This window comes from Elaeis guineensis, chromosome 2 (assembly GCF_000442705.2).
Source record: "Elaeis guineensis isolate ETL-2024a chromosome 2, EG11, whole genome shotgun sequence".
NCBI classification, from domain to species: domain Eukaryota; kingdom Viridiplantae; phylum Streptophyta; class Magnoliopsida; order Arecales; family Arecaceae; genus Elaeis; species Elaeis guineensis.
In genome coordinates this window covers 124,426,069-124,436,165 of record NC_025994.2, presented here as the reverse complement: position 1 = coordinate 124,436,165, position 10,097 = coordinate 124,426,069, and the positions used below count along the sequence as shown (strand labels likewise).

Below are 10,097 nucleotides of genomic sequence, written 5' to 3'. Positions count from 1 at the left end.
GTTATACTATAAGTACTGCTACAAGTCTTCAGTCTGACGTCATTTGCCTTTCAACATGAAACTCGGGTCTAGTCAATGGGGCGCTTCCTCCCTAGGAGACTTACAATGGAAGTCTACATGCACTGAAAGTGCTCTAAGAGTCCCTCCAATGCTTATAAGTTAGTCAAAACTTTAAAACAGAGAAGAAAAAATGGAAGAGATGAGAGTGGATGAGTGGATATCGTTCTCAGTGGTTGTATTTGTTCACTTTGTTTGCTTAGCTTAGGATCTTTGGTTATCTCTTTATATAAATATGGAGCTATAGATTGTTATATCTAAATTTAATAAGCCGTTAGGCCCTAATACTATAGATTGTTAGGTCTTAATTGGATAGGCTGTTAGGAGAGAAAATCTATCCATCAATTTGCAAATCACAATTGTTAGTCATGAATGTCAGTTGTCCATGTTTTAAAAATCTTTCAAAGATTTTGATAACCTGACCCCATCATTGAGATGGTCGGTGGCTTGAGATTGGCATGGTACCGGAGTGCGGCCTTAATTTGAGTCCAAAACTGATTGAATGTATATGAGATTATAATTCTCAGGACGGCATTATCCGATGTCTAGATCAATTTTTGATGAGCTGGAGTCGACATCTGTCAAATCAATGCTCATTTGGTGATGAAGTCAGTTGGCATTTGAGGCTGTAAACTTGTGCCATTTTCTCTCTCTTGGGCTAGACCTAAGATGTGGTTAAGGCTATCTCGGTCTCAGGCCGAAATGCCCCAGTAGGTAAAAAATGGCTCGCCTAAATGACTTGCACCCCAACAATAAGAAAGTGGCTAATTGCTGGTGCTTGAGAGCGCTTATCCATCCCATGGCGTCCATCCTTCTCTTCTTTTGTTTATTTTTCTTGATATCCTGCTTGTTTAGGAGGTACGTTCATTGATGATCTTGATTTCAATATATTACGTATTTTATTTAACTTCCAATGGAAATAAGAAATTAACAGCCAATCTTGTTGTACCATAAGAAAGTGTCTGATTGCTTGTGTCTGGAAGCACTCATCCTATCCCCTTGCATCCCTCCTCCTCTTCTTTTTAGTATCTTCTTTTCAAGGTATAAAAAGATGGTATAGAGGACTAGATAGATGAACAAGGAATTCACGAGGGTTCGATGTTAACAGACCTAAAGAAGAGACCATAAGTAAAGCACGCAAATTGGTTTCTACGCATCTGTATCATAGTCCCGTAGTATGATGCACACTTGGAAAGTAGCAGTGCTAGAATTTGTTTCGGCAAATGTTTTCAAGAATGTTGGGATTATTCTACCAATAAAAAAGAACGTTGGGATTATTTTTCTTTTAGTTGGGTTTTAACTTCTGTGACTGATCGCACTACAACGAAAAGGATATATGGCGACTATTTTTTGCCGACGCTTTTGGGAAGCGTCGGCAAGTTGCGCTGACTTGCCGACGCTTTTAAAAAGCGTCGTCGTTTAACGACGCTTAAAAGCGTCGTAAAATTATAGTATTGTCAACGCCGATGCTTTTAGCAAAAGCATCGTTAAATAAAGAAAATGCCGACGCTTTTTTACGCCAGTATTTAACGACGCTAAAAAGCGTCGTTAGGTTCGTTTAATACCCCAACCTCCCGTACCCTAATCTATCTACCGCCACCCCTTTCTATCCTTTCCTCCGCCGACCCCATCTCTGCCACCGGTGCGCTTCGGTCTTCCTCGCCGCCGTCCTCGAGTACCTCTCCTCCGAGGTTGGTCCTTCTCCTCTCTTTTTCTCTTCGTCATTTAAGCTTTTGAGTTGCTGGCTTGGCTTGTTCTTGTTAGGGTCTCGTTTCTTTTTCCTCAAATTTGTAAGCAGTATCTTCTTGGTAATGTGAGGGGGGGGCGAGTAGGTGGGGGGTTGGTGCCGTGGAAAAACCGCGGGCCATAGGAGGGGGTGGGCTGCCGGGGGGTAGGTGGGCGGTGGCTCCGGCGGGGCGTGGTGGCGCAGAGAAGCCGCGGATCGTGGGGGGAAGTGGACCGCGGTGGCACGGAGAAGCCGCAGCCCGTCGGGTGGTGGTGGGGGTGGGATCGGGAGCGCAGAGGCGCAGGCGGTGGGTGGTGGTGGGGGTGGTATTGGTGGTTAACCACACTTTTTGTGCATTATATTTACCTTGAGCTACAGCTTAATGAGTATTGCACATCTCCACGTGTTTGGCTTCTCTTGTTCCTCTTACTTCGAATCTATTGATCTTGTCCTCTTACTTGAATCTATCAATCTAATCCATGTTCTTGTTTTATGTGGCTTTCCAAATATTAGCCATCAACTCTGCTCCACGTTGCAACACATGTTTCCCCTAGTTTAAATTTAAATGTATAAAGATGCGGCTGTGAAGTATAGTTTGAGAATGGTGGTCGATTGATCTTTATGTTGCTTTGTCTTTACCCAATATAGCAGTGCAGAGTGCTTCACTATGAACTATCCGTATTTTCCTTCCCTGCATCCATTTAGCTCGTATGCATCATCAGTAGAGTGTACAATTCCCATCTCTCTTTTGGCTAGCCCTTAGCAGCTGCATGTTCATAACATGTCCTGTAAAATTGCCTTATGATGAAAGTGCCTAAAAAAGGCACTCTTGCTCTCTTGATCCTTGTTGTAAGGTTCAGCAAGGTCCTTTAGGTTCCCACTTGGTTCCTGCCTCACGTGATCCATCAATTCCAATTATAGAATATTCACTATGACATTCTACACAGTTGCTTCCAGTGGTTATCTGTCAGTACAAACTGTCCTTCATAATAAAATACTATAAAAAAATATCATAATATAATTTTATAATTATATAATTTTTATTATATATTTTTTTAAAAAAAATATAGATAAAATTGTCACCCCTGTTCCATAGCACATGAAATGATAAAGCAGGATGTCAAACCCATGAAGTCCTTTTATTGTAGGAGAAAAATTGATTGAATAAATTATAACAAACGGCAATATGACCATCTAAGAAGGATAGGTTAATCTAAATGAACTGCTCTTATGGAATTTTGAACATAAAGTTGGCTATCAATCTCTGCTTATCAATTGAATAAGAGACTAACTGTATGTTTAAGTCCAATTAATTGGATTAAAATTGTTCTTTATCTAATCTATGCCTTGTTATTGTGCATTTTGAACCAAAAGTTTTACTTTAAAATATCATATCAAGAGGATAAATGACTTTGTTTGGAATCCATTCTATACAGTAAATTTTTTATATGGTGTCTATCGAGAATAGAAAGTTAAGTAACAATTTAATCAATTATTAGATATTTTTATGTTAATATTATGGCATATTTAGTTCACATATTTTTTTTTTAAATGAAGCATGATATTAAAACTTCATGGATGCACTAAACTTTTCTTAATATAAGACCATTCAAGTACCCTTATTTATATAATAGCGAAAAAAATCGATTGGTTTGTTTCTCTTGACAAAGTAAAGACTCCAAAATGCAATCTAACCAATAAATTGCATTCTTTGTTCATGTTAATTTTAGTTTCATATTTTTTTAAAAAAAATTATGATCATGAAACTTCATCAATGCACTAACTCTTTCTTGATATGAAACTATTAAAATATATTTATTTATACGACGCTAAAAGAGTTAAATTAAAGTTTACATTTGGCATATTTTTCTTAATAACATGAATAATACATCATTGTAGTAATCTTAAGTTTATTATAAAATGTTATATTAGCAGATTTCACATTTCCTATGTAAGGATTTCTCTTAAAGGTAACATAGATACTCGTTATAGCTACAATACTCTTCTGCTAGGTAGGCAGCTGTTCCACGCTGTTCATTTTGAAAAAAAAAAAGTACTTAGCATGGATTTTAATTTTAAAATCCATGCTAAGTAGATTTTCATGGATGTTTTTGTGATGGTTGTGAATTTCATGCCAGACAATGTTAATTATGAATTAATTTTAAAAAAAATTACATTGCATAGAAACATAGACCCATCTTTTGATTAATGTACATATTCTATTGTATCCGTACATTTATTTATTTTTGTACGGATAAAAGAATTATGTACATTGATCAATTGATTGTCCAGTATGGACAGTTTGGAAAATATGAGTAATTTTATAGGTCATTACCATAATCAAATGGTATGCTGAGGATTCGAAATAAATTTCGGATGATATTTTCCTTTTGTTCTTCCTATACGGAAGAACTAGGAGAAAATGCTGCCGAAATTTTTTTCGGCTCTTGTTGCATATCATTTGATTTCTGTAATTGATCTATAGAATTAATATATTTTCTGAATGGGATAGGACCTTCTTTACCTATTAGTTGATGATAGCAAGCATTTACTATGTAAACTTTATCTAGCTGTTATTTTTTTAGATTTTATGAAATGACTGATATTTTTTACTCATTGCATTAATATAGATTGTATAATTTTTTTTATTTTTAGATAAATTACAAGTTCGGTCATTTTTATCCTACAATGGACAAAAGTTGGATAAATAAATCAAGGAATAGTAAAGAATATTTAGATGGAGTTCATGACTTCATTAAATTTGGTATGGAGAAAAGTAGTTTGAATGGAAAGATTTTATGTCCATATCGGAAATGTGTAAATAGTTCTTCTTTAGATCCACAAAATGTTGAAAAACATTTGGTATGGAATGATTTTTTAAGAGGTTATACCGACTGAATTTTTTATGGAGAATCTATGTTGCCATCATCATGTAACCAACCCCTGACTCATTTTGGATCCACTAGCCTACAAGACAATTCTACAAGAGATGATGATATAAGGGGTTTGATCACAGATGCTTTTGGATTTGGTGTTCAAAATTTAGGAGAATCCAGTAGTATACAAGAAACAGTTGGGATGTTTGATGGATGTACGCATACGGAACGTATGCATGTTGAGGAGCCTATACATACATCTAATGATAAGACAGCTCGTTATCACACCTTAATGAAAGATGCAGACGAAGAATTATATCCGGGTTGTACGAAATTTTCTAAGATTTCTTTTCTTGTACATTTATTTCATATAAAATATTTGAATGGATGGTCTGGAAAGAGTTTTACCATGCTGCTCAAGTTATTAAAGGATGCATTTCCAGAAAGCACTCGTTTACCACCATCGTATTATGAAGCCAAAAAAGTAGTAAAGGAATTGGATCTTGGATACGAAAAGATTCATAGTTGTCCGAAAGATTGTATGTTATATCGGGGTGAAAATGCTAATCAAGAGTCATGCAATGTATGTGGATCTTCAAGATGGATAACACAAAAAGAAGATCGAGACGATGTACTGAATGAATTGGATGCAACGCGGAGTAAAAAGAAATCGGCCAAGGTATTGCGTTACTTTCCTCTTATACCTAGATTGAAAAGGATTTATGCATCATCAAAAATAGCTTCATCAATGAGATGGCATGATGAAGGACGTACAAAGGATGGAATGTTGAGACATCCAGCAGATAGTCTTCAATGGAAAGCATTTGATGATAGGCATCCTGATTTTGCCTCTGATGTTCGCAGTGTTAGGTTTGGCTTAGCTTCTGATGGCTTCAATCCATTTCGGACCCTGAGTTCTACCTACAGCACTTGGCCAGTCATTTTGATACCTTACAATTTGCCACCGTGGATGTGCATGAAACAATCATCACTTATCTTGTCAATGGTTATTCTAGGAGATAAGGGTCCAGGCAATGATATTGATATTTTCCTACAGCCTTTAATAGAGGAATTGAAACAGTTGTGGGAGGGTGTTGATGCATTTAATGCTTCCAACGGCCAAATATTTAAACTACGGGCAGCTTTGTTATGGACTATTAATGATTTTCCAGCATATGCCAATTTATCTGGTTGGAGTACAAAGGGACGGGTCGCATGTCCTTGTTGTGGAGATTCAACACATTCAATTTGGTTAAAACATGGAGGTAAATTTTGTTACATGGGACATCGTCGATGGTTGGAAGCAAATCATCCGTTTCGATTTCAGAAAGATTTGTTTGATGGTACTATAGAATTGGGATGTGTCCCTATTCCACCTTCTGGAACTGATGTTCATAGACAAATGGATGGCATCAATTATAGCTATGGTAAGCACTCAAAGTCCTCTAAAAAAAGAGGAAGAGATGATGTTGATAGCTCAGTGCATGAAGGGTTACCAGAGGAAGTCAGTATCAGTACTATAGATACAGAGGTGTTTCAAGATGCAGACAATTATTTCGAGGATGAAAATGAAGAAGACACACAGATAGCATCTACACAACAGCCCAGTAAACATTTATGGAAAAAACGAAGTATCTTTTTTGACTTACCTTATTGGAAACATAATCTTATTCGGCACAATCTTGATGTCATGCATATAGAGAAGAATGTTTGCGATAATTTACTTGGAACATTTTTAAACCTTGATGGAAAGAGCAAAGATAACATGAAGGCACGTCTTGATTTAAAAGAAATGGATATCCGACAGAAACTTCATCCTAAAATGCTTGCTAATGATAGAATTTATGTGCCTCCTGCATGTTACACAATGTCTGCTCGAGAAAAGGATAATTTTTTGGGAGTTTTAAAAAGTATCAAGGTACCTGATAGATATGCATCAAATATTTCACGATGTGTGCATCTAAAGGATCGAAAACTTTCAAATCTTAAAAGTCATGATGGTCACATATTGATGCAAGATATTTTTCCAATAGCTTTAAGATCGTCATTGCCGAAATAAGTTGTTACAATTATACTTCGATTATCGTCATTCTTTAAGGCATTATGTTCCAAAGTTATTGATCCTCGGGAACTTGATCAGTTAGAATCCGATATTGCAATTACACTTTGCCAGATGGAAAAGATTTTTCCTCCTGGATTTTTCACTATTATGGTACATCTGCTCATTCACCTAGCTTCAGAAGTTAAAGTTGGTGGACCGGTACATTATAGATGGATGTATCCTATTGAGAGGTATTATTACAAACTTTAAATCTTTTGATAATTTTATTAGAAACAACAGCATACTGATATTTTAATAAATATTTAATTCTTGAAGGTATCTTGTGCGTCTTAAAGATTATGTGCGAAATAGAGCCTATCCCGAAGGCTCGATTGCTGAAGCATATATTGCGGATGAATGTTTGACATTTTGTTCAAGATATCTTCAAGGTGTAGAGACTATTTTTAGTCGACCTCAACGGCATAATGACTTTGTGGAGAATGCAGAACTGTATAAGTTCTTAACTGCTGAAATATTCTTGGGAAGAGCTGAAAATATTGTACTTGATCAAAAATCTTTAGCACAAGCACATCGTTATGTGTTACTTCATAGTGACATAATATCTGACCATCGCAGGTTAGTATATTTAAGGAATGACATCAAAATTTAAATTTTATATTAGATATAATGTTCTAAATGATATATTTATATTTTATGCAGTGAATTTTTAATTTATCAGAGACAAGCCAATCATAACATTCGTCCTAATGCAAGGATTGAACAGCGATGGTTGATCGAGTTATTCCCTATGTGACTTTCAAATCAGGTGTGATTTACATTTAATTATGGGATACATTAATTTTTGATACATATTTAATATCAGATAACTTAACAGCACTTCGTCATATCATTTTTTTTAGGTATCAAAGATGATGGAGATAAATAATTCAGATGAACTAATAGCTCTTGCTCGAGGACCTAACAAGATTGTGAATAAATATAACGGTTTTATAATTAATGGCTTTAAATTTCATACTAGAGAACGGGAGAAATTTAGAAAAACACAGAATAGCGGTGTTATGGTGGAAGCGGATGGAAAATCCTATTATGGTGCACTTAAAGATATCTATGAGTTGGATTATTATAGAAAACTTAAAGTAGTACTGTTTAGATGTGATTGGATAGACATAAACTCATCAAGGGGTTTGAAACAAGATGTAAATGGATTTACACTTGTAAATTTTTCAAGGTTGATACACACTGGTGTGTTATTGAAGGATGACCCATTCATTTTTTCATCTCAAGCTCGACAAGTATTTTATGTACAAGACGCAAAAGATAAAGATTGGTTTACTGTCATCAAAACAAAACCTAGAGACTTATATGATATGGGAAATCAAGTGGAGGATGATGACGATGACACTTATACACAATGTATGCCCTACAATTTTGTGCCAGCTGATGATTTAAATGCTACGACGACGTTGGTTAGAACAGAATTTGAAGAAAACACTACTGCTTGATTGTTACTGGTAATAATTATTTATGATGTATATATTTTGCATTAATTATTGTGTTATTTTACTCCATATATTAACTGATTCTATCTTTTATTTATATAAATGCTAGGTGACATCATGCGTCGCAGGGGACGATATGCTGGTGTGCAGTTTCAGTTTTCACAGACAGAGGCCGGTACGTCTTCTTCAGCACAGCAGCCTGAGGCTAGTTCAGCTGCACAGCATTCTGAGCCCTGTCCTTCATCATCAGCACAGCACGATCCTCCTGTTCATCAGTCAGATGATGAGATACATGTGCAGGGTATATATTATCTTTCATGTAATTTTATTTTTATTTCATTTTATGTATATTTATGATATAGTTACTTGTACGTATTTTTTGCAGACGGATCCGGGAGAGTACGCCCCAGACGCAGACCCACAGTAGTACGAGATGTGTGGCAGATGCGTGAGGGCGAGAGAATTATTATGGAGTGCAATCAGCTAGGTCAGCCAATTAAGAAAGCTGCCTGCTTATTGACTTCATTTTTGGGGACTGTTGCTCGGAGGCCTCAGCTATGTCCGTTGGGCTATGCAAAATGGAATGACATGCTTCCAACGTACAAAGTTGAGCTCCTCCGAGTTATAGAGGTAATGAATTGATGTTCATACTGTATATTAATTGTTAATCACCTATATAATTTATTTCATTTTGATTTTTTTTTTATAGAGCAAGTTTGTTCTCCCTCCATCCACTCATGATTTTGTAATGAAGTCTCTCAACCGCAAATGGAAAGAATAAAGAGCACAATTGAAGAAGGACTATATGAGACAGGGTATGACAGAGGAGGAGGTTGCTAGGAATTATCCTCCTGATGTACCCCCTCATCAGTGGATGGAGTTGGTTCATTATTGGTTCTCCGAGAGGGCACAGGTATATTATCTGCTCATTATCTTTTTTTTCTAAATATTTTATAAAAATATTAATTTTTATTATATATTATATATATAACAAGTTCTTTACTTTATTTTACAGACTTATTCTGCTATTGGTAGAGCTGCACGAGCAGCTCAGTCTGTTCCTCATACATCGGGGTCGAAGAGTTGTGCACGACTCCGACAGGAGTTTGTATGTTCCTTAAACTTTCATAATTAACTTTTAATTTTTATGTTAAAATATTTATATAACTAATATCATTATGTATCGTGGACCATGTCTGTATCATGATACTCATATATTTTTTTAAATTATTATAACTGTTTGCTTAAAATTGAAATTATTTGTGTAGGTGGATGAGCATGGGAGGGAACCCGGACAAGTGGAGTTTTATCGGATAACTCATATTCATCAGGATGGTACTTTTGTTCGAGATGAGTCGAGAGATTTATATGTACGACATTATTAATATTCTATTTTTTGCAATGATTTAAATTTAATTTTGTTAGCTATTAATGTATAACTTGTTTTCAAAATAAATACAGGAGAGGGCTACATCTCTCATTGCGGAGCGTGACGACGAGTCCGCAGCATCTACGCAGCAGAGCCGTATCGAGACTGAGGTGTTCACAGAGTTGATGGGACCAGAGTGCTACGGCCGAGTGAGGGGTTATGGAGTAGGAGTCACCCCCACTCAGTTATCTGAAGTTAGTAGATATACGCAGCATGCTGCAACAGATGCTCAGGATTCACGCGTTCGCAGACTCGAGGCGGAGATACAGGAGATTAGACAGAGTCGTGCCGCTGAGATGGAGGAGATGCGACAGAGCCGTGCCGAGATGCAGGCCATGAGGGGACAGATTGATCGGCTTACATCTTTATTAAAGATGTATGGTCCATCTCAGGTAAACACATATTATTAAATATATATTTTTGTATTAATTTAATGATTTATATATTT

General features: G+C 36.2%; 1 long non-coding RNA gene across 1 annotated transcript; it reads left to right on the top strand.

Moving 5' to 3' along the window:
* The first annotated feature begins 7,909 nt into the window (after positions 1–7,909).
* LOC140855516 (uncharacterized) lies at positions 7,910–8,843 on the top strand. Its single transcript, XR_012138426.1, has 3 exons — positions 7,910–8,232; positions 8,330–8,521; positions 8,606–8,843. It is a non-coding gene; the product is annotated as an uncharacterized lncRNA (long non-coding RNA).
* The last annotated feature ends 1,254 nt before the right edge of the window (positions 8,844–10,097 follow it).